The 25,402-nt window shown below is 45.8% G+C and overlaps 1 pseudogene; it reads left to right on the forward strand.

Annotated features, from left to right (window-relative positions):
• The window catches only part of LOC140455585 (class I histocompatibility antigen, F10 alpha chain-like), a 266,432-nt pseudogene that overhangs the window by 68,990 nt on the left and 172,040 nt on the right, over positions 1-25,402 (forward strand).

Here is a 25,402-nt window from a genome sequence, read left to right on the forward strand (position 1 = left end):
TTGAAGTGAGCAGTGTTGGATTCAGAGGCAGAGAATGTGCTCTGCTTCACATTTACATCACTGCATTAAGAGGATTTTATCTGTCAGACGCAGACAGCTATCTGTAATCTAACTACCGACAATCCATCTACTTCCAGCTACTTACTGCAGATTTTGATTTGATTCTTTCCAATTTCAGCAAAGATATTAGAGTGAGCATCTCTTTGGGAAGTACAGAAGCAATGCTGTGCTCATGTACCTACAGGCTTTCCATTGTCATGTGACCTCTACCATGAGGCTCTTATCGTAGGATCCACCTTACAGTCAATTGAATAAAGACACAGTTGAGGCCAAACTGATTCCTGTGGGCTCATAACAACATCCCAATCCCAGTGACAATCACAGATGACCAGTACCTCAATGAGGACCTAATCCATGATGCTGAGTGTCTGAAAGATTAAAAACAAGATATTCCATTTCACCTCAGTTTCAACAATTTAGTTAAATTCAGTCAAAGATCAGCTCCTGGAATCTCTGCTCACAACAGGAGTCCCAGTGTGACCAATTCCAGTCATTAACATTTCCAAACTAAGGAAGACTGTCAGTTGATATTTGGAAATGAATGGTATTGCTGACATACCTCATTGTGTCTCCAACTTGTAGATTTGGCTTTTGTTGCTCTCAGTGATGAGATGCTGCGATGTTGCCCAGGTATTATTGTGCATGGAGATACATCCCTACTTTTTAAAGGCACTGAAAGGAAAAAGTGGGAATGCAACATTGCAATAAATGTTCAGCCATGATAATATTGAATAGTACAGCAGGCTGGAAGGGCAGAATGGACACGTCCTGCTCCAAGTTTCCATGTTGTTCAGAATTGTACTCACTATTGCTAATGCTGTGTTCTTTCTGGTGATGTTGAACCCATACTATTCAGTGAAATCCTTCAACTTTGTGATTGGGAATTGGATATCATTCTCTGATATTAATCTTTCAGCGATCCCTTGCTAAGCAAGCCCTAAAATTATTTTACTGAGATCATTGCTGTGAGTCTTATACCTATTCCATCAACGGGTTAAACTTGAAGTAGCCATACTGAATTATGAGCTATGATTCATGATTGTGTGTGAACAAACCAGCTCCCACAGCGTGCCATGATCTGGATGGTACGTCAGCAGCTATCATCCTCTCTTTATATTGCCTGTTTCTCTCATCCTGATATACATTGCATGGAGACACTATATTTTCAGTGTCTTTGTAGATGCCTGTCCAGTACACAACTTTATGACTCTGAGCTTCCACTTCTCCATTCCAAGTGATCTTCATGTATTGTGTTGGGCTCGATTATTCTGGATCCAGTCAGTGGGAACCCCATTTTTCACTGAGCTGTCATTTTTTTTTTAAGAATTAAAATCCCGAGAGTGTGGAAGCAGGCCCTTCAGCCCACAAGTCGACACCGACCCTCTAGAGAGTAACCCACCCAGACCCATTCCCCTACATTTACCCCTGATTAATGTACCTACCCTCTAGATCCCTGAACATTATGGACAATTTAGCGTGGCCAATTCACCTAACCTGCCCATCTTTGGACTGTGGGAGGAAACCGGAGCACCCGGAGGAAACCCACGCAGACACGGGGAGAATGTGCAAACTCCACACAGTCAGTCGCCTGAGGCGGGTATTGAACCCGCCTGAATTTAGCATGGCCAATTCACCTGTCATACACATCTTTGGATTATGGGAGGAAACTGGATCACCCAGAGGAAACCCACGCAGACACCAGGAGAATGTGCAAGCTCCATGCAGTTGCCTGAGGCTGGAGTCAAACATGGGACTGTGGCGCTGTGAGACAGCAGTGCTAACTGCTGAGTCACCATGCTGCAGCTGTACTGCTGGCTGGGATTGCTGGGCCTGACCAGGTGATCTCTGGATCTCTTGCTCAGGAAGTATCTGTAACTCCTTGACTTTGTCGATCTCATCTCTAATCTGATTCTAATCTGATTCAGGTTCAGGGCAGTGTCACCTTCACAAAGTGATGAGTCTTTCCACATGGATTTTCTATTCCATGTTTCACCTGGAGCAACAACTGAGAACTAGGTATGTGCCAGCTCCATTTCTATTCCTGGCCTTGTATTTCAGATTGGAATTGTGACTCTGAGACCTCAAGAATAACATCAGGCATCTTGCAGCTGCTTTTTTGTGGGTTTACTTAATTCATCACTCTCCACGATGATCTTCCTTACAGGGACATCAACATGGAAATTCTTAGGCCCATGAAGGTGTTCCTTTCTTTTGGAGTAACTGATCTGAGGCGAGGACGGAGCTTTGGATGTCAATGCTGTTGTCTTTCCCCCTTGTATCACTCCCTATCTCCTTGGTATAAGCATCTATTTGGAGAGGGACAGTTTTCTTTCTGTTGTTGTATAATAGACAGAACTACTGGCATATTACCTTCTGGAGTTTCTTTGCACTTCTGTCAGGCAGCTCTGACAAATAGCATACAACACCTCCCACAGGTTTGCTGTGTGTTCTGACACATTTAATATGAAGGTGCTTGTGTATTGAATCAAGTCAAGGAAGTATCTCGGCTCTCTCACCATTGCTAGTGCCTTTCAGGAAGCCACTGAATGGCAATCTGCGCTTTGGGTTAAATGTTTCGAATGCCTCTAAGATATAATCAGCTTCCTAATTCATTGTGAGCTCCAGCAGTATATTCATCATTCTGTCAGCCCATGTTTCTATTTTTCATTTCTGCACAATTCAGATGCTTTCCTTCTGGCACGAATGTGGGTTGATTTTCCAAACCAGTGGTCTTGTTAATTTAAAATGGTTTTGGCTTGGTCGTAGATGCTCACCGCCACCAAACGATGTATTCTGGTTTTGTTTGTTTCTCAAATGTTCGAAACAATCAACTCTGAAACTTGCAAAGATGGGATTTTTTCTGTGTAATATTTGCCATTTCGCTTGGTTCTCTAGCATGTGAGATGGTTCTCTCATGCAGCCTGGAACACTTAGACACTTGTTGGTTTCTGGCAAATTAGTTGTTTGCCCTTTTCCTGTAATGGAACAAGAATTAACACCAGGACTGCTTCAGCAAGAGGCGGATGAGATAAACTTGGCATTTACATTTGTGTTCAACTTTTGTTATAATTATGTGGTACCATTTCATTGATTCAGAATTTTTTTCTTCAAATAATTATTTCAGATGCTGTTGCTTGCGCTCAATAATAGCCAATAATTAATTCTAAGGTTTTATTCTGAATTTCCTCTACAAAGAAAAGTGTTCATGACTGTCAACCATGTAGAAGATTTTCAACAAGTATTTCCATATTCCATGAAGAATTGTATTTCATCAAGTGATTTGCTTTGAAACTGTAAAATTTTTATCAGCTATCATCTGCTTATGAATAAAACTTCACCTGCTTTGATCTGATGAAGGAGTCGCACTCCAAAACCTTGTGATTCAAGTAAACCTGTTGGATTATAACTGAGTGTCATGTGACTTCTGACCTTATCAATAAAACAAATGATTTAATAAAGTTTGGTGTAATTTTCGCTAACACTTAACTGCCTGTACAAAGCTGTAGTTTACAGTCACTGACTGGAGGTTGGGTGTCTCACATTGACATGTGAAGTAACGTACGTATACATTTGCAAATCATTAATGTACGCTATGTGTAGCAAAGGGGCAGCACTGAACCCTGCAGTGCACTGCTTAACACAAGCTTCATACACAAATCCAATCATCAAACTTTTTTTACCAATCATTTACTTCCTGTCACAAAGCCAAGTCCACTTTTGGCTCCAACTTGCCCTGTAGCTTCCCTTACCCTGAGGATCTAAAATTTGAATTTAAGCAACAAAAATATGTAGATTTTTATCATAACAAAATGGTTTCTCGATTTTAAAAGAATACTATAAAATGGCCTATGAACCATACTGCTGAACATACTGATGAATTCCAGAATTAAGTTGCAGTTCAAAGATAAGAGGATAATAGAGTTTTCATAAGAAGAATAATGACACATTAATTAACCATTTGAACTAACCTTGAACTGATACAAGGCGTGAGAGAGTGTGTGGCTGTGTGTGTGTGAGTGTGAGAGTGTGTGTGCGCGTGAGTGTGAGAGTATGTGGCTGTGCGTGCGTGAGAGAATGTGTGGCTGTGTGTGTGCGTGAGTGTGAGAGTGTGTGTGTGTCTGTCTAACAGCTCTACCATTAGATATGATCATGGCTGATCGACCTCCTTAATTGCTTTTACCCACACTATCCCCATCACCCTTTATGCATTGATAATCAGAAATCTATCAATCAGCAGTTAAAGCCTTCCTAACACTTGTAAAATTTGCTCAGATTCACATCGATAGAGTGTGTGTGTGTGTGTGTGTCAGTGTGATGTTTTGTGTGTGTGGTGTGGCAGGGGAAGCACTAGTAAAGGTACTGGTGTGGACACATTCTCCCTTCAGAAAGGATCACAATCTAGAACTTTTCTTTCATTTTGTGGACTTACTGGTGGCTGATGTTTTCTTGCTGTTAACAACCCTCTGGTAAATGCTGGTCCCTCAGAGATTCTCGCTCTTGTGAATATACTGGTGACAGGAGAAACTGAGATACTTACTGAAATCAGAGATGCTCACTTCCTTTTCTATTCATTCATGGGATATGGGCATCACTGGCTAGGCCAGCATTCATTGCCCATCTGCAATTGCCCAGAGGGCAGTTAAAAGTCAACCACATTGCTGTGGGTCTGGAATCACATGTAGGCCAGACCAGATAAGGTCAGCAGATTTTCTTCCTTCAAGAGCATTTGTGAGCCAGATAGGATTATCTTAGAGGCTTTTCCACCTATCCACTCCACCCTCTCCTCCTTGACCTATCACCTTCATCCCCTCCCCCACTCACCCATTGTACTCTATGCTACTTTCTCCCCACCCCCACCCTCCTCTAGCTTATCTCTCCACGCTTCAGGCTCACTGCCTTTATTCCTGATGAAGGGCTTTTGCCTGAAACGTCGATTTCGAAGCTACTTGGATGCTGCTTGAACTACTGTGCTCTTCCAGCACCACTAATCCAGGATTATCTTAGATTGATCTTAGAGTAGGATAAAATATCAGCACAACCCCAAGGGCCTATACTGTGCTGAGCTGTTCTATGTTTCATGTTCATCATTAGAATCTTATTTGCTTTGCTAAATTCAAATTCCACATCTGCCATGCTGGGACTCAAACCCATGCTGGGACTCTCAGAACATTCTGTGGATCTCTGGATTAATACCCTTGTGATAATCCCACTTGGCCATTGTCTATGTACTGTTATATCAGAGGGGGTGGGGAAAAGAAGTGATAAACAGGTGAGGAGTCTTTCTGAAGATCCTCACAGTCAGATCGCGGTGGGGATGGGTAGGATGAAGTGCTGGGCTCTTTGGAGGTTCAGAGATCATGAGCCACTCGGCTCCTCAATCCCACACTGTCCCTCACCCTCACTTGTGTGCGCACTGATGGCCCAGCAACAAGGAGACTTGGTGAAAACTTTGGTATAAAGCTCTCTCCCCAGTGGGATTGCACTGATATATCACAAGGGACGAGGAGAGGACAAACACCTTCTCGAAGACTGGGTGACCATTTTCTGACAGACCTCACACCAGTGCAGCGTCAGCTGTATGTGAATGTACTGGTTCACCCAGGGGGTCAATGACTGGGTGAAAGATTTCTTACTGACCTCACGCTGGTCTGGCCTCTCCCCCACATTGGTCCACTGCTGAATCTGAAGGTTTGATAACTGGGTGAAAGTCTTGCTGCACATATTCTACTTGAAGTTTTCCCCCAGTGAGAATGAGCTGATGTACCTGGAGCCATTCAGCTCAGAACATTCGTGTTGGCCTTCTGTGAAAACAGCTTTGCTGGTTCTATTCCCCAGCCTGTTCCCTGGAATCCAGCAAATCCTTCCTTTTCAGATAATGATCCAAATTGGTTTTGGAAGGCACAATCCAATCTCCTTGCACCACACTCTCAGGCTCTGCATCCCAAATCCGACCAATCTCCAGGATAATTAATAATCCGTGGATGAATAGCCTTCTATTCTTCCTAATGCTTCTGTTTCTCAAACAGATTATCAATTGACAAGGCTTAGAGAGGGTAGACAGGGAGAGATAGGTGAGGTCACATTCCTAATAAAAAGCTTATGCCCAAAACGTCGACTCTCCTGCTCCTCGGATGCTGCCTGACCGACTGTGCTCTTCCAGCACCACACTTTTTGACTGTGATGTCATAACCTGGTGATCTTATCAAATGGTGAAGCTAGTCTTGAGGGGCTGAATGGCAGACTCCTGCTCCTGATCCTTGTATTATTTTGATGTCACCTCTGGTTCTCTCACCATTCACCGAAACCACGGTCTGATAGGTTTTACCCTTTACCCACAGGGAACTAGTTTACGATTATTTGTCCAACATTCCCATGAGCTCAGCATCTGCTCTAAAGTTTTCTCTGAACGTTCCCTTCTCCAAGGAGAGTCGTCTCAGTTTGTAATTCCCCAATCCCAAGACAGCTTGCTCCTCCCTCTTCCCAAAACCCACAAACAGGATTGGCTGGGCAGACCCATTGTTTCTGCCCACTCCTGCCCACTCCTGAACTTATTTCTTCCTTCCTTGATTCTTTTTTTTATCCCAAGTGCAGTCCCTCCTCAGTTACAACTGCAATTCTTTTTACATTTGATGTTTGTTTGAAGATTTCCAGTGTGCGGGCTGTAGTCCCCTCCCCTTCACTGTGGACGTGCAATCCTGAGAGACATCTATCCCCCATCCGGCTGCTCTCAGGGCTGTCCACTTCTTTCTGGGAAAAAAAAACCTGAAGTATCCCCTTCCACCACCATCCTCCTCCGTGTGGCCAAGCTCATCCTCACTTTGAACAATTTCTCCTTTAACTCCTCTCACTTTCTTCAGCTTCGAGGTACTCAGAAAGGCTCCAGTTATGCCTGTCTCATTGTGGGAGACATAAAACAGTCCTTCTTCCAGTCCTACTCAGATCCCTCTCCACAACTCTCTCCCGTATACCAAGGACACCAATGCTGCAGCATTCCCCTCTAGTTCAGAACTGGCAAAATTTATCAACTCCATTTACAATTTCAACCTCATTTTCGCCTTCACCTGGTCCATCTCTGATTCCTCCTTGCCTTTCCACAACATCTCTGTTTCCATTTCCAGGGACAAAGACAGCCACCAATATGCATTACACACCCACCAACTCCCACAGTTACCTTGACTACACATCCTTACATCCTGGTTCTGCAGAGACTCCATCCCATTCTCCCAGTTTCTCCATTTCCACTGAATTGGTTCGGACAATGCCACCTTCTATTGGGTGCCTCAGAAATGTTTTCATCTTTTTCCTCAACTGAGAATTCCCCATGACTGTGGTTGACTGGGCTCTTCACCATGTTTGACCCATCTCCTGAAGTTCTACCCTCACCCCTTACTGTCCCTCACCAACAGCAATACAATCCCCTGCCCCTCACATTTCACTCACCAGCCTCCATATCCAAAGGATCATTGGTTGCCATTTCTGTCACCTCCAACAGGATTCCATGAACAGATAAATCTTCCCTTCCCCTCCTCCTCCCCAACAGCATTCCGCAGGGACCATTTCTTCCAGGACATTCTGGTATACTCCTCCTCCACTTCCAGCATCTGCTCACACTCCCATAGCACCTTCCCATGCAATCACAGAAGTTGACCATTTACATCCTCCCTCCACACTATCCAAGGCCCCCGACATGCCTTCCAGTCTGGATTGGGAACAGCATCTCCAACACCATCACACTGAGCACGGTAGAGGGGGTGCTCAGGGCTGTGAGCTCAGACCACTGCTGTTCACCCTGCTGACCCATGACTGTGCAGCTATACACAGCTCGAATCACATCATCAAGTTCGCTGATGATATGACTGTAGTTGGTCCCATCAGCAGGTACGACAGCCGGCATACAGGGAGGAGGTGCAGCGGTTAATGGACGGGTGCAGAGCCAACAACCTGTCTCTGAATGTGGACAAGATGAAAGAGATGGCTGTTGACTTCAGGAGGGTACAGAATGACCACTCTCAACTGGACATCAATGGACACCCCCATCCCCATTGGAAATCGTGATGAACACCAAATGGCTTGGTGTCCACCTGGCAGAGAATCTCACCTGGACCCTCAACACCAGCTCCATAGCCAAGAAAGCCCAGTAGCATCTCTACTTTCCGCACAGACTGAGGAAAGCCCACCTCCCACATCCCCCCCACCAACCCCTCCCCCCATCCTCACCACATTCTACAGAGGGTTCATCCCTGAGCTGCGGCATCACTGCTTGGTTCGGGAATTGCACCATCTCAGATTGTGAGACCCTACAACGGATAGTGAGGACAACTGAGAAGATCACCGGGGTCTCTCTTCCCTCCATTACACCATCGGCTGCATTCAAAAGGCTCGAAGCATTGTGGAAGACCGCACACACCCCTCACTCAAACTCTTCTTCCTCCTGTCATCTGGCAGAAGTTACTGGAGCATTCAGTCTCTCATGGCCAGACTGTGCAACAGTTTCTTCCCCCAGGCTATCATGCTCCTGAACACTGTATAATCAGACTCTTTCCCATCTCAAATTCTTTGCACGACTTTGAATTGCTACAAGAAAAATGTCTATTATTTATTATTCCTCTATTATACTGGAACTTACATGTTTTGCATTTCTTATGCACTTTATGCCATGTTCAATTGTGTAGTTTGTGCTGTCCATGTAGCACCCTCAGTCCTGGAGGAACACTGTCTCATTTCTTTGCTGTATCAGTTGTATATGGTCGAAATGACAAATAAAGCTACCCTACTGTAGAGTGATTTGCCTGTACTTCACCCAATCTAGTCTGCTTGAGAGCTGCTCACACTGGAGAGACACCACACAGACTGGGTGACCACTTTGCAGAATATCGATGATCCTTCCACAAAAATGCTCCTGAGCTTCCAACTGCCTGCCACTGCTCCACACCCCTGTGTTCCTAGATCAGCATTTCTGCTGCAGGCCTGCTGCAGTGTTCCAGTCAGTCTCAGTGTCAGCTTGAAGAACAACTTGTCATTTTTCATTGACTAACCCTGCAGCCTCTCAGGTCCAACATCAAGTTCACTAACTGGAGAGCTTGATTTCATCCTTCCATGTTTTGTTAACCCACCCCACATCCAATCTTGATCCGACATGGGTTACTTTTAGCACAGTCATCCATTCCCACGTATCCCTCAGCCTGGTATCTCTTTACACGGCTTGCATTTAGCACCATTCACCTTGTTTCTCTTACTCCTCATTCTTCTTGTCACTTATTCAGCTGTCATCTGCCCCCAGCTATCCAATACCTTCTTGTGTTTATGTCACTCTCTCTCTCTCTCTCTCTCTGCTCTCACGTCTCCCCCTCCCCCACTTAGCTGCTTTCCTTTCCCCTCCACTACTCCCCTCCCCAACCTCACCTTCAGCCCAAACAATACTCTGTCCCAGCTACTAATCATTCGCATGAAGAGACACTGGACTCAAAATGTGAACTCTGCTTTCTTCTGCAAGATGCTGCTGGACCTGCTGACTTTCTCCAACAATTTCTGTTTGTGTCGCTGCATTATTCTTTGCTGTTGGCAATAACCAATCACTCCTTTATTGAGTGAGACAGACAAGGCTGGCCTACTGGAGCCTTGCTGGCAAGGTATGTGGATGTGCTGTCAATCACTAAACCTTTAGGAAGCCTGAAATTGCGACAAAACGCCAGCTCATTTGATCGAATGTTGCAGGACATGTGAAAGCTACATGTTGTCCAGCTCCCTCATCCTGTGCAGGTCAGGCACCATCAATTATACCATGCAGATCCTGTCCCCAGCTGTTTGGTGTTTTTCCCTTCTCTTACTCCTCACCCTCCTTGTTCTCCCATTCCTACTCTTCCTCCTCCTCCTCCCTTCCATATCCTGCCTCTTGCCCTTCCCTATCCTTCCTCCACCCTTCCCTATCCCTCCTCCAACCTTCCCTGTTCCACCTCCACCCTTCCCCATCCATCCTCCACCCTTCCCTGTCCCTCCTCCACCCTTCCCTGATCCTCGTCCAACCTTCCCTATCCCTCTTCCACTCTTCCCTGTCCCTCCTCCACCCTTCCTTGTTCACACTTCACTTCCAGTCCTCCTCTTTTATCCAGCTTGTGGTGACCAAGTAACCAGGAAAACAATGTGAGATTCCACTTGGCACTCTGCACACGCTGGGACCACACCACTGCATCCAGCCCTGGGTGACAGGAGTACCAGCGTCTAAAAGTGCAGCTCAAAGTTTCTGTTTCATGATCTGACTCTGCACCGTCTGGCTTTGAGCTTCCTGGTGATGAGCAATTGATTCTCTCTTCAACTGGTGTTATTTTTCTGACACTACCATAACTCGGTTCTTCTGCTGTTTGATTCAGGAAATTAAATTTTGCCGAGCATGATAGGATGTAATCTCAACGTCATTAGATTATTGTGTTTTTCCAATTTATAGACTGTTGTTATAAAGTGGTGTTTCCCCCTCCAAGTGTTTGGTTTCCAGTGTCCTTGGAACAGGGACAGTGTATTCCCAGAATGTTGCTGATCGTTTTCTCCACCTCACTCCCAGTAAATACAGAATTTAGCTTTCGATTCTGTGTGTGTGTGTGTGTGTGTGTGTCTGGGGTGAATGTGAATCTCTTGGTGAGAGTTTGAAATGGGGGATGTTTGATCAGCCGCCTGTTATACAGCCAACCTGACACTCCAGGTCTCCCAACAGTAGGATGCATAAAGAGATCAGAGAACACAAAGTGAATGAGAAATGGTTCAAATCAGAAAAGTACAATCCTGGGTGCAATATCAAGATCAACCGAGGTTCCTGTTCCACACCAGAGGTACGGGGGAAAGTGGGGTAAAGTAATGTTATTGACAAGTAATCCAGGGTCTCAGGTTACTTTCTGGATCAGTGATAGATCAGGTGTATGTCAGGCTAATGTTACAAATTAGTGATAGTCTCGATGTGTACCAGGTTACTATTTCAGGTCAGTGATGTGCTGGATGTGTCCCAGGTTATTGTTCCAGATTAATAATTGATTGGGTGTATTCCAGTCACTGTTCCAGGTTAATGACATTCCAGCTGTATCCCAGGTTCCTATTCTGGTCAGTGATCTTCTGTTGAACAATCCAATCCCTGGGTTGTGTCCCAGCCTCTCCCCAGTGTCCATACTGACTCCATCGAGTGTCTTGAGTGACACTGATTCTGTGTTTACTCCCTGCTCAGAGAAGCTGCAGCAGCTAATTCTGACCCAGCTGAATCTGATTCTGCCTCAAGTGTCAGACAGGATTCTTAGGGTGAGATAAATTGGTGGATTATTGGAGAGAGTCAATGTGTGGATGAGCCTCACTTTGATCAGGTAGTTTTTGGGGTAAATGTTTATTAGTCTGTCTCTCTAATTGTATCTTTCAGGCATTAAAGTGATTTTCAGAGTAATTTCTTGCAGAAGTGATATTCCAGGTGTTTTTTGCGTTTTTATGATTGATGGAACCCAGTACATTGTTGTAATGCTTATTTTAGTATTTATCAACCAGCTCCTTTAATTGTTTCCTTTACAGATACTAACTTACTCACTTTGCTGTACATAATAGTCCCAGGTATTAAAGATTTTCTTATGGTTTGAAATTTTGCAATGGTCAATAGACTTTCAATAGGTTCTTGTGACTGTAAACCCGTCAGAACATCTCCAATTCATTCCAGAGTATTTCAATGTACATTTCTGGAACTATGTCACAGACCTGGTGAACCAACATGCAAACAGAGCAAAGGTGATTCTGACTGTAATGATCAAGAGGACAAACCAGACATTTGATAAGGTCAGATTTGTCAGAAATTCCACTTTCATTGTCCCTTTCATTCTGTGGCTCACAGAAACCAAATTCAATCCCAGCTGTGAAATCCAGGCTCCATGTCCAGGGAGAGGGATCAAACACCTTGGTGATGCCCTATTTGTGAGCTCCTTACATCCAACACCCTCATCCCACTCTTTAATCCTTCCTTCACATCCTTTCGAAACTCAGAATATTCATCCACAGTTAAAGAGCTGGAGTTGAAATGTTTTACTTGCATTTCGCAAAACGTTTGCCTCTTGCATTTCATTCCTCGATTTTAAAACACTTTGAAAGCTCAGATTTAAGCATGGCCCACTTTACAACCACTGCTTTGTCAGACAGACAGAACTTGTCCATTTGTTTACGCAACCAGCTCTGCTTCTTTGAACCTGCTCTTACACAATATCCCACTGTCATATCGAAAGGAGTGGAACTTCAGAGGTTCCCCAAATGATAATCCAATGGACAAACAAAAATATCTTGAACTCACAGTGACCTATTCGATAAGGGAATGACCCTGGTTTCACTTCCAATTCACTTATAATTTCCCTGGCAACAATGTGCTACTTTTCTTGACCAAAGTTTTGTTAACAGAAAGATTGCACTCTGCGTTGAGTGAGAAATATTTTCCCATTTTTAACTTGAACTAACCAAATTTATAAATGCTACTGGAGCATGTAATAGTTCAGCTCAGTATTGCCGATGCTGGAAATCTGGAATATAAACAGAAAATGCTGGGAATTCTCAGCAGTTCAGACAGCATCTGCGGACAGATGATTTGGAGGTGTTGGTGTTGGACTGGTTTGTACAAAGTTAGAAGTCACACAACACCACGTTTTCGTCCAACTGTGCCTCCAAATAACCTGGTGCTGTGTGATTTTTAACTCTGTAGAGAGAGAAACTGAGCCAACATTTGAGGTCCAGGACATCGTCTTGTTCTGAAAAAGGGTCACGGACTCGTGTTTCTCCCTGCAGAGATTGTAGTAGATATGCAGAGCATTGTCAACACTTCTCATTTCCACTGGGGCAAAATGACCTTTTCCACCCTCCAAAAAGCAATCAGACCTTTTGAGAACCTTTAACTCCCCGTGGGCAGATCTTGGCTGGATGAGCAATAAACAATTTATTTCAGATAAAGTTCGGCATGAAGAAACCCAGCAGCTTGCTGAGCAAAAATGTTACAGCAACAAATTGATAACCTGGAAAAGATGAAACATTAATAAAAAAACAGGAGACCTGCATTCGAGCTAACTATTAAATCTTTGTCTTTTTATTTAAGAAACAGAGTGAGAAGTGGACAGACTAGATCCCACATCTGGGACATCAGGGGAGGAGAGGCGATTGGTCTGAGTGAAGGAACTGGGCTTCACTAACACTGACCTAACATTGCCCGTGATGGTATACACTCTGAGCTGGCCTCTGCAGAGTGCAGACAAAAGCAGGGGTCGGAAACAGGGGGCTTTACGCTGGGTTTTCATCCTCATCCAGCTCATTGTGTGCACAGTGCTTTGTGGTCGGAGGAGGAGGAGGAGCATGGTATATTTGAGCACGTATGTGTGTGTACACACGCTGTGTCCCAGCCTCAGAATTCACATTGCATTCAGTCAGGAAACGATTATGCCAGCGACACACACCAGCCAGAGGCAGTTTGTTTTTGAGCTCAATTTTAGTTTTGGTTTGAAATAGGGTGCAAATGCTCAGGTGAAGTGAAAGAATAATTTAAATAATTCAATGGAAGTATAGCTGAAAAAAGAGCATTCCATATTTCTCACAGAAAAATAGCATTGGTATTTGTCTTTTGCAGTCAAACCAGGAAAAATAATTCTGCAAATTTTATACAAAGCTAGGATTGAAGAAAAAAAATCAAATGAAGAAATATATAATTCAGGAATTATTAGTGTTATTCAAATCAGCGATCAATTGCTAAATAATGAAGTGTTTGCAGGGTTGATGAATGAACACGATGCACATCCAACCACTTTGAATGGATGTCTACAATGACGAAAAACAATGACAGAAGGACCAGCATATTTGACATGTAACTGAGTTCTGGATTTATCTAGTCATTCCTACAAATGTGGGAGAGCTGTTGGCATTCTGGGTACTGCCCCACCAATGTAGCCATGTTGGCATCCAATCCTGGCCACCAGACATAACCTCTCACCAGCATCATCATGTTGGAGGACCCAGTATCTGGCAACTCAGGACATTCATTCTTGTTCCCCATAATAATATACCAGCCGCAATGTGGTCTGGTCTCAGCAGGTCAAGAAAGGTTTCAATTCTGTTTGTGATGACCCTTTTGTTTCCCCCGTCACCACCAGATGGTTTAGATTTGCCCGGGTGGGATCATTTTGTGGCCACAGTCTGACATTGTCAGCAGTGACTGGAAAGGTGTCCAGAAAGTTTAAAATCAGAATGGACTGTTCTCGTGGTGGCACCATCGGTGGTGTATCTGCCAGTGGGAGGCAAATCCAGGCATCTGCATTTACCAGAGTATTCCAACCTCTAATTGTATACACTGAGAGTCAGAACTCACTCCTGAATTCAATCAAAATCTACAGGCGACATGACACTGCCCTCTTAAATAGCCCAAACTGAGGCTTGTGATCTGTTACAAGTTTACATCCATAAAGGTATTTTTGGAACATTCTTCCACCAAGATGACCACCAAACCTTCCTTCTCAATCTGGGTGTATCATTATTCAGCATCAACCAAAGTCTGAGAAGCAAACACTCATGGGCCTTCCACTCTGTAGAGCTAACACCCCTCCAGTACCATACAAAGAGATCTCACATGCCAGCACCACATCTCTATTGGGATCATGGTGTGCCAACACCTTAGATAACAATAGCTGTTTCTTCATTTCCCCAAAGGCTCATGTTGGCTGTGCAAACATTTCCAAGGCTGACCCTTTTTCAATAGCAGATGTAAGGGGGTCAGGAGGGAGGTCAGGTTACATCTGAGCTTCTGTAATAATTCACCAAGCCAAGGGAAGACCCAAGCTCCTGTACAGACATGGAAGCTGGGGAGCTTTTGATCATCCTCACTTTATCTTCCAACTGGGTGTAACCCGGTCTTGTTGACTCTGTAGCTCAGGTATGTCGCTTGGAGTGCCTAGAACACATATGTTTCCCTCGTAAGGTATACAGTCCCCTTGGAGAAACATTAAAGCACCAGGTCCAAGTTCTCTCAATGCTCTTTATAGTTCTTCCCAGGTTATTATCGGGTCATGCAGATAGGTGTGAGGTGGAGCACACCTTGTAAAATATCCTCGATTGTCCACTGGAAAATGGCACAGGCTGATGATACCCCGAAAGGCAGTATTATATATTGGGTGCAAACCCTTATGGGGATTAATTGGAGCATATTTCTTGGAATTCTTGTCTAAACACAACTGCAGGTACACATGGCTCATGTCTGTCTTTGTGAAGGACATCCCACATTGGTTTTGCACATAAGTCTTCTGTGCATGGGATTTGTTATGTATCCAGCTGTGAAAAGTGGTTTCCCATTTGTTTGAAATCCCCATAAAGGCGAACCAACCTGTTAGGCTTCACAATCGGTATGATTAGTGCAGCCCCTTCAGCAAACTGCACTGGTTTGATGAACCCTTCACTTTCTCGCTACCTGATTCCTGCTCCTACATTTGCATGTGGAGCAAATGGCACTGGATCAACCTTGCAGAATCATGGGATTGCTTCTTAGTCAACATGCAAGGTGGCCTTGGCTCCTTTGACAGTCCCCAGACCTTCCTGAAAGCCTTCTGGGTATTTAATTAGGATTTCACTCAAGCAGCCATTTTCTCATCAAAAAATGTTCAGCCAATCAAGTTGACTCTTTCTCAATCAGCTTTGGTCCATCAGGCTTGGACCTGATCCTTTTACTATAACCACTGGGAGTAAACCAGCTGCTTCTCATAAGAGACTGGAACCAAAGATGCACCCATAATTCACCGGGGTTCCCCAGATAGATTTTCAGCCTGGCTGGGGTCTTATTCAAAGTTAAGGGTTGGACTCCAGAGCAAGTGTTGTTAAAGACTGGATCTACAATCACTCATACAGTTGGGGCCAGTATCAGACCCGGGTGACCATTGAATCAGATGTGCATTTTGATTGGTTCTGATTTTGATGCTGCTAAGTGAGTTATCGGTTCCAAACCAGCTGTAGGTGTATTTTACAGGGTCTGCACTCTCCTGGAAACAGACCCTTGGATATTTATAAGTCAAGGATTCTTAGAGATGGAAGAAATTTTCCAGGGGATGAGTGAAAATCCCATTGTTTTCAAAGCTGCAGAGAAGGAGGTGATGATGACCTGGTGCTGAGTTTCTGAGTGAGCACACTCACATCTGTGCTAGCGTGTGGAGTGATCATAGATTCGGATTCAAGGGGGTGGAGATTGAACAGTTTCCTGCCTGTTGTGTAGACTATCTCCAAGACAGTATTTACTGACACCCACATTGCTTTGCAGCCTTACCTTCTCTCAGGAGCTGTCTCTGAGAGTTTGGAAATTTAGAACAAGGTAAATCCTGGAAAGGCCATATTTGCTGATACCTGGGCACATGCATTTAGACACAGTGAGTTCCAGGGGGATGGTGTGTGTAATTGGGAGGGTGTTCAGTTATGGGGAGGGTGAGAGTGATGGGGTGTGGTCAGTGTTAGTGATAGGAATTCTATGTGAGTGTTTGGTGACAGTCAGTTTTGTATCTAGTCAGCAGTTGGAGCTGGTTTAACTCGCTCTGTCCTTTCCTGGCTCACTGTCAAGGTAAATCAGTCTGAACCCTCTAGAGTCCCCACATCTCCCGGAGAGTTAGAGACCTTTATCGAAGGTTCCTGATGGTGGGTAATGACCCTCCGATATTCAGTCTCCTGGGCAGTTACCACACAGTCAGTGCATTCCCACTTTCAGGAAGTTTCAGTGTGTATCTTCCCATTTCTTCCCTTGAATGTTGTCCTGATCAGTCGCTGTGGGCGAGTGTTTAATGGCAGGGATTGTGGAGGCACCAGATCTTGCAGGCAGTGGCACCGCTTTCTGGGAAGCTTTTACTGACCCAATGATACTGTCTATTTCTTCTGGGATTTTCCAATCAGGAATTCCAGGCTGGGCCCAGACTAGGAGAGAAGCAGGAGGAGGCCATTCAGCCGCTGGTACCATCCTGTTATTGGATTCGATCATGACTGATCAGACTGAGGCCTCAGCTCCACTTTGAGATCAGCCACATGATCAGCTTGAAGTTACAGAGTAAATCAGCCCATCGCAATTCAACCTTCCCGGGGAATTCCCCAGTGTGGGTGTTGTGTCAGGATTTCCAATGGAAGCCTGAGATGACGTTTTCTTTACTCTGGAAGATTGGAGAAGGAGACTCCACAAACATCCCCAACTCATCAGTTTCTGTTTCCACTGATTAATTGATTCCTCCCAGCATTGCCCAATTTCATTCCTTATATCAAATTTTGGGCATGTTTGGACCGTACTCATTACAGTATTCGGAGAATCTTGATGTTCTCTTGGATATGAGTGTCACAGGCAAGGCACATATTTGTTGTCCATCCATAATTGCCCTTAACTGAGTGACGATTTCAGAGGACACTTAAGAGTCAACAACCTCTGTGGCTCGGGAGTCACATGTAGGCCAGACCGTGTGAGGATGGCAGATTTTCTTCCTTAAAGAAAGCTCATGAACAAAGAGATGATTTTCCCCACAGTCAGTGCTCAGAATCATGGTCACCATTCTGACATGGAGGTTCAATGCCTGTTTTTATTTAATTGAATTTAATTTTGATTAAATGTGTATATTGAACCTATGTCCCAGAGAATTATCCTGGATTTCAGCATAATTAGTTCAATGATATTATCATCACCATGGTCCCTACTATGAGACAGAGACATAGAGTCATGGAGCTGTACTCCATGGAAACAGACCCTTCCATCCAACTTGTCCATGCCGACCATCTGGCAGCATTTCATTCATATTCCTTCCAACTCTTCCTATTCTTACACCCATCCAGATGCCTTTTAAATGCTGTAATTGTACCAGCATCCAACACTTCCTCTGGCAGCTGATTTCATACAAACATCACCCTCAGTGTGACTACCTCGCCCCTAAGGTCCAGGTTAAGCCTTTCCCCTCTCACCTTAAACCTATACCCTCTAGTTTTGGACTCCCCTCACCCCAGGGAAAAGACTTTGATTGTTCACCCTGTCCCTCATGATTTTATGAGCATTTGTAAAGGTCACCATGATGCTCTAGGGAAAATAGCCGTACTTTATTCAACCTCTCCCTCGTGCTCAAACCATCAGCCCCTGGCAACATCCTTATTAATCTTTTCTGAACCTTTACAAGTTTCACAAGATCCTTCCCATAGCAGGGAGCCTGGAATTGAATGCAGTATTCCAAAAGTGGGTGAACCAATGTCCTGTACAGCCGCAACATGACAGCCCAACTTATATACTCAATGCTCTGACCAATAAAGGAAAGCATACCTAACACCTTCTTCACTATCCTATCTACCTGGGACTGTATTTTCAAGGAACCTGCACACCAAGGTCGCTTTGCTCAGCAGCACTCCCCAGGAGCTTACCATTAAGTGGCCTTTCGAAAATGTAGCACCTCCCATTTCCCTAAATGAAACATGATGTGAGTAAAAACAAAGCTTCATCAATTCTCAGAAACAGTTTGATTGTGGGGAAGAACTGCAACTGAACAAATGAAAGTAAAATGTTTTGAAATCCCACAGCTGAATCTCTGAGATAACAGTAGCACTTGCTGTGGAAGGTCAGAGTGTTGCAATCTACAAACGGAAACATCACTGCCCACAGGAAATAATCCTCATCTACCTCTGATCATAGATTTACTCCACATCCAAATACCTATGAACACAAGGCATTCTGTCATTGAAACAATCAGAGACTGATTTCAACTCCACCTAAGGATGAAAGTCTGAGGCAGTTTTTACCAATTTCTAACAAGTACATTTCGATCACATCCACTGGCACTCCTTTGTCTAACTTGCTCATTATCTCCTCAAAGAATTCCAACTGATTTGTCAGACATGACTGCCCCTTGATGAAGATGTGCTGACTGAACCCAATTGTACCCTGTATTTTGATATCTCATTCTTAAAAATGGACTCTTAAATTAACCAATGATAGAAGTCAGGCTAACCAGCCTATAATTTGCAGCCACATGCCTCTATTCCTTCTTAAAGGGGTGTTACATGAGTCTTTTTCCAGTCCTGTAGGACCCTCTCTGACTCCAGTGAGTCCTAAAGGATCACTGCATCTGCTTCCACAATATCCTCAGCTGTCTTCTTTAAAACTCTGGGCTGTAGTCCATCTGGTCTGGATGGTTTCTCCATCTTCAGACCCTTGAGCTTCCCTGGCATCTTCTTGTTCCTCTGCTCCCTGGCTCTCTGGAAGTTCTGGAATGCTGCAAGTGTCTCCCACTATGAAGACTGAAGCAATGGATCTATTCAGTTCTTCTACCATTTCTTTTTTCTCAATTGCTACTTCTCCAGCCTCATTTCTAATGGTCGAATGTCGACTCTTGCCTCTCCCTTATCCTTTATGGACCTAAAAAAACTCTTGCCATCATCTTTCTCATTACCAGCTAGACAAACATCATATTTCATCTTCTCTCCCTCTTACTACTTTTTAGTTGTCCTTTGCAGGTTTCGAAGGTCTTCCCAATCCTTTGTTTTTCCTTCACCACATTGTGTGTTTACTTTTACATTTAAGCTGACTCTGACTTCTCTTGTCAGCCATGGTTACCTCGTTCTCCCTGTATTATGTTTCTCCTTTTCTTAGCATGAATTTCTCCTGTATCTTTCATATTCCACACAGAACCTCCTGCCATTGCTGTTCCACTGTCATTCCTGCAAGTCTCCACTTCCAATCAACTGTGGCCAGCTCCTCCCTCATGTTTTTGTAGTTGTCTTTACTCAATCGTAATAAAATTGCACCTGAGTCAATCTCCTTCTCAAACTGCAGGGTCAATTTTATTGTACTCTGGCCACTGATGCCGAGGAACATCTTCACGTTAAGCTCCCTAAACAACTCTGCATCATTACCCTTCACCAAATCTACAGGAGGGTCTGATACTTTTCTTCTTTCATAACAAATGAAGTTAAAACAGAAGGTGGTGCTTCTGTGAAACCGCTGGTGTCTCCACTCACTGCAGAGATTCCCCCACAACTGGGTAACAGATACGTTAGTTTTATAAGGCATTTAGAAGGAACTACGCCAGTAGTTTTTTGTAGAGTATTAGTCATGTTATTTAGTGAATGATGTAAATGTGTTGGAAGGAGTTCAGTGAAGGTGTAATAGACTAATACATGGAATGGCCTGAAACCAAGCTTTTCCCAGCTACCATCAGTTCTGAAGACAGTCACTGTCCCTGAAACTTGAACTCTGATTTCATGAGATAGATGTTGCCAGACCTGCTGAACATTTCCCAGTAATTGTTTTTGTTTCTGATTTGTAGCATCCACAGTTCTTTTGGTTTTTATGGATTGTCTCATGTTGAAATGGTGACCAGGCCATAGTTGCATCTGCTGTATTTTAGAAGAGGCCACTCAACTGAACCATAAAAGTTCCTGAAGGGTCTTTGCAAGGAGATGTGGAGAGAGTGTTTCCTCTGATGGGCAAATCTCTACCGACTTGTCACTGTTTAAAGATACAGGGTCAATCATTTAAAAGAGAGATGAGCTGAGGTTTTATCCTCACACAGAGGTTTGTGGGTCTTTGGATCTGTCTTCATGAAAGGGTCAGCATTTCCAATGCGACAGAGAAGGTGCCAACAATGACCTGGTGTTCAGTTTCTGAGTGAGCGCACACAGAAGCACATCAGCATCCTGAAGCTCTGTGGGGAAGGTGGAGTGATCTTCGTTTCCAGTTAAAGAGGGTGGGGATTGAACAGTTTCCTGTCTGGTGTGTAGATTATCTTCAAGCCTGAAATACATTAACTGGAGGTGAGGTGCAGTATAACAGGGAGACAAATGGGGAGCAGGATTAGTACAATGACAGACAATTCATTGACCACAGTTTCTACTGAGCAGCGTCTGCAGTGTTTCCAATGTTCAGGATCACAGACAGCCTTTCATTGTTGAATATTCAAAGGATAGTGAGATATGTCTGAAAGCAGCAATGTTTGATGAAGCAGCTCCATACACCAAAGGCATTTCACAGACAAAAGCTGTTCTGAGGTTGAAACAGGCCATCGAGACAGTTTCCTGCGAAACATCGCGGAAAGTGGACATTTTTCACAGGGTGACATTCACATCAGTGGAGTGTTCCAATGCCTTCCAGTTCCAGCAAATACAGACCAAAAACAGTCAGGCTCTGAACTAACCCGTCCTGTTCCTGCTGTCCCTGCACCATCCTGTTACTGCTGTCCCTGCACCATCCTGTTACTGCTTCCCTTCACCATTCTGTTACTGCTGTCCCTTCACCATTCTGTTACTGCTGTCCCTTCACCATCCTGTTACTGCTGTCCCTGCACCATCCTGTTACTGCTGTCCCTTCACCATCCTGTTACTGCTGTCCCTGCACTATCCTGTCACTGCTGTCCCTGACCCATCCTGTTACTGCTGTCCCTGCACCATCCTGTTACTGCTGTCCCTGACCCATCCTGTTACTGCTGTCCCTGACCAATCCTGTTATTGCTGTACCTGCACCATCCTGTTCCTGCTGTCCCTGCACCATCCTGTTACTGCTGTCCCTGACCCATCCTGTTACTGCTGTCCCTGACCCATCCTGTTCCTGCTGTCCCTGACCCATCCTGTTACTGCTGTCCCTGCACCATCCTGTTACTGCTGTCCCTGACCCATCCTGTAACTGCTGTCCCTGGCCCATCCTGTTACTGCTGTCCCTGGCCCATCCTGTTCCTGCTGTCCCGGCACCTTCCTGTTACTGCTGTCCCAAACCCATCCTGTTCCTGATGTCCCTGACCCATCCTGTTCCTGCTGTCCCTGCACAATCCTGTTTTTGCTGTCCCTGCTCGATCCTGTTACTGCTGTCCCTGTGCCATCCTGTTCCTGCTGTACTGACCCATCCTGTTACTGTTGTCCCTGACCCATCCAGTTACTGCAGACCCTGTACCACCCTGTTACTGCAGACCCTGACCCATCCTGTTACTGCTGTCCCTGCACCATCCTGTTACTGCTGTCCCTGCACCACCTTGTTACTGCTGTCCCTGCACCATCCTGTTACTGCTGTCCCTGCACCACCTTGTTACTGCAGACCCTGACCCATCCTGTTACTGCTGTCCCTGACCCATCCAGTTACTGCTGTCCCTGCACCATCCTGTTGCTGCTGTCCCTGAACCATCCTGTTACTGCTTTCCCTGCACCATCCTGTTACTGCTGTCCCTGCACCATCCTGTTACTGCTGTCCCTGACCCATCCTGTTACTGCTGTCCCTGCACCATCCTGTTGCTGCTGTCCCTGAACCATCCTGTTACTGCTTTCCCTGCACCATCCTGTTAATGCTGTCCCTGCACCATCCAGTTAATTCTGTCCCTGCACCACCCTGTTACTGCTGTCCCTTCACCATCCTGTTACTGCTGTGCCTGACCCATCTAGTTACTGTTGTCCCTGACCCATCTTGTTACTGTTGTCCCTGACCCATCTTGTTACTGCTGTCCCTGCACCATCCTGTTACTGCTGTCCCTGCACCATCCTGTTACTGCTGTCCCTTCACCATCCTGTTACTGCTGTCCCTGCACTATCCTGTCACTGCTGTCCCTGACCCATCCTGTTACTGCTGTCCCTGCACCATCCTGTTACTGCTGTCCCTGACCCATCCTGTTACTGCTGTCCCTGACCAATCCTGTTATTGCTGTACCTGCACCATCCTGTTCCTGCTGTCCCTGCACCATCCTGTTACTGCTGTCCCTGACCCATCCTGTTACTGCTGTCCCTGACCCATCCTGTTCCTGCTGTCCCTGACCCATCCTGTTACTGCTGTCCCTGCACCATCCTGTTACTGCTGTCCCTGACCCATCCTGTAACTGCTGTCCCTGGCCCATCCTGTTACTGCTGTCCCTGGCCCATCCTGTTCCTGCTGTCCCGGCACCTTCCTGTTACTGCTGTCCCAAACCCATCCTGTTCCTGATGTCCCTGACCCATCCTGTTCCTGCTGTCCCTGCACAATCCTGTTTTTGCTGTCCCTGCTCGATCCTGTTACTGCTGTCCCTGTGCCATCCTGTTCCTGCTGTACTGACCCATCCTGTTACTGTTGTCCCTGACCCATCCAGTTACTGCAGACCCTGTACCACCCTGTTACTGCAGACCCTGACCCATCCTGTTACTGCTGTCCCTGCACCATCCTGTTACTGCTGTCCCTGCACCACCTTGTTACTGCTGTCCCTGCACCATCCTGTTACTGCTGTCCCTGCACCACCTTGTTACTGCAGACCCTGACCCATCCTGTTACTGCTGTCCCTGACCCATCCAGTTACTGCTGTCCCTGCACCATCCTGTTGCTGCTGTCCCTGAACCATCCTGTTACTGCTTTCCCTGCACCATCCTGTTACTGCTGTCCCTGCACCATCCTGTTACTGCTGTCCCTGACCCATCCTGTTACTGCTGTCCCTGCACCATCCTGTTGCTGCTGTCCCTGAACCATCCTGTTACTGCTTTCCCTGCACCATCCTGTTAATGCTGTCCCTGCACCATCCAGTTAATTCTGTCCCTGCACCACCCTGTTACTGCTGTCCCTTCACCATCCTGTTACTGCTGTGCCTGACCCATCTAGTTACTGTTGTCCCTGACCCATCTTGTTACTGTTGTCCCTGACCCATCTTGTTACTGCTGTCCCTGCACCATCCTGTTACTGCTGTCCCTGACCCATCCTGTTACTGCTGTCCCTGCACCATCCTGTTACTGCTGTCCCTGCACCATCCTGTTACAACTGTCCCTGACCCATCTTGTTACTGTTGTTCCTGCACCATCCTGTTACTGCTGTCCCTTCACCATCCTGTTACTGCTGTGCCTGACCCATCTTGTTAATGCTGTCCCTGCACCATCCAGTTAATTCTGTCCCTGCACCACCCTGTTACTGCTGTCCCTTCACCATCCTGTTACTGCTGTGCCTGACCCATCTTGTTACTGTTGTCCCTGACCCATCTTGTTACTGTTGTCCCTGACCCATCTTGTTCCTGCTGTCCCTGCACCATCCTGTTACTGTTCTCCGTGCACCATCCTGTTACTACTGTCCCTGACCCATCTTGTTACTGCTGGCCCTTCACCATCCTGTTACTGCTGTGCCTGACCCATCTTGTTACTGTTGTCCCTGACCCATCCTGTTACTGCTTTCCCTGCACCATCCTGTTACTGCTGTCCCTGCACCATCCTGTTACTGCTGTCCCTGCACCATCCTGTTGCTGCTGTCCCTGAACCATCCTGTTACTGCTTTCCCTTCACCATCCTGTTACTGCTGTGCCTGACCCATCTTGTTACTGTTGTCCCTGACCCATCTTGTTACTGTTGTCCCTGCACCATCCTGTTACTGTTCTCCGTGCACCATCCTGTTACTACTGTCCCTGACCCATCTTGTTACTGCTGGCCCTTCACCATCCTGTTACTGCTGTGCCTGACCCATCTTGTTACTGTTGTCCCTGACCCATCCTGTTACTGCTTTCCCTGCACCATCCTGTTAATGCTCTCCCTGCACCGTCCTGTTAATTCTGTGATTGCACCATCCTGTTACTGCGATCCCTGACCCATCCTGTTATTGCTGTCCCCACACCAACCTGTTACTGCTGTCCCTGACCCATCCTGTTACTGCTGTCCCTGCACCATCCTGTTACTGCTGTCCCTGACCCATCCTGTTAATGCTGTCCCTGCACCATCCTGTTAATTATGTACCTGCACCATCCTGTTACTGCTGTCCCTTCACCATCCTGTTACTGCTGTCCCTGACCCATCCTGTTAGTTCTGTCCCTGCACCATCCTGTTAATGCAGTCCCATACCCATCCTGTTACTGCTGTCCCAAACCCATCCTGTTCCTGCTGTCCCTGACCCATCCTGTTACTGCTGTCCCTCCACCATCTTGTTACTACAGAACCTGACCCATCCTGTTACTGCTTTCCCTGTACCATCCTGTTACTGCTGCCCCTGCACCATCCTGTTACTGCTGTCCCTGCACCATCCTGTTACTGCTGTCCCTGACCTATCCTGTTACTGCTTTCCCTGCACCATCCTGTTACTGCTGTCCCTGTACCGTCCTGTTACTGCTGTCCCTGCACCATCCTGTTACTGCTTTCCCTGCACCATCCTGTTCCTGCTGTCCCTGCACCATTCTGTTCCTGCTGTCCCTGTACCGTCCTGTTACTGCTGTCCCTGCACCATCCTGTTACTGCTGTACCTGCAGCATTCTGTTCCTGCCGTCCCTGTACCATCCTGTTACTGCTGTCCCTGCACCATCCTGTTACTGCTGTCCCTGCACCCCCCTGTTACTGCTGTCCCTGCACCATCCTGTTTCTGCCGTCCCTGACCCATCCTGTTACTGCTGTCCCTGACCCATCCTGT

Source organism: Chiloscyllium punctatum, chromosome 30 (assembly GCF_047496795.1).
Source record: "Chiloscyllium punctatum isolate Juve2018m chromosome 30, sChiPun1.3, whole genome shotgun sequence".
NCBI lineage: Eukaryota > Metazoa > Chordata > Chondrichthyes > Orectolobiformes > Hemiscylliidae > Chiloscyllium > Chiloscyllium punctatum.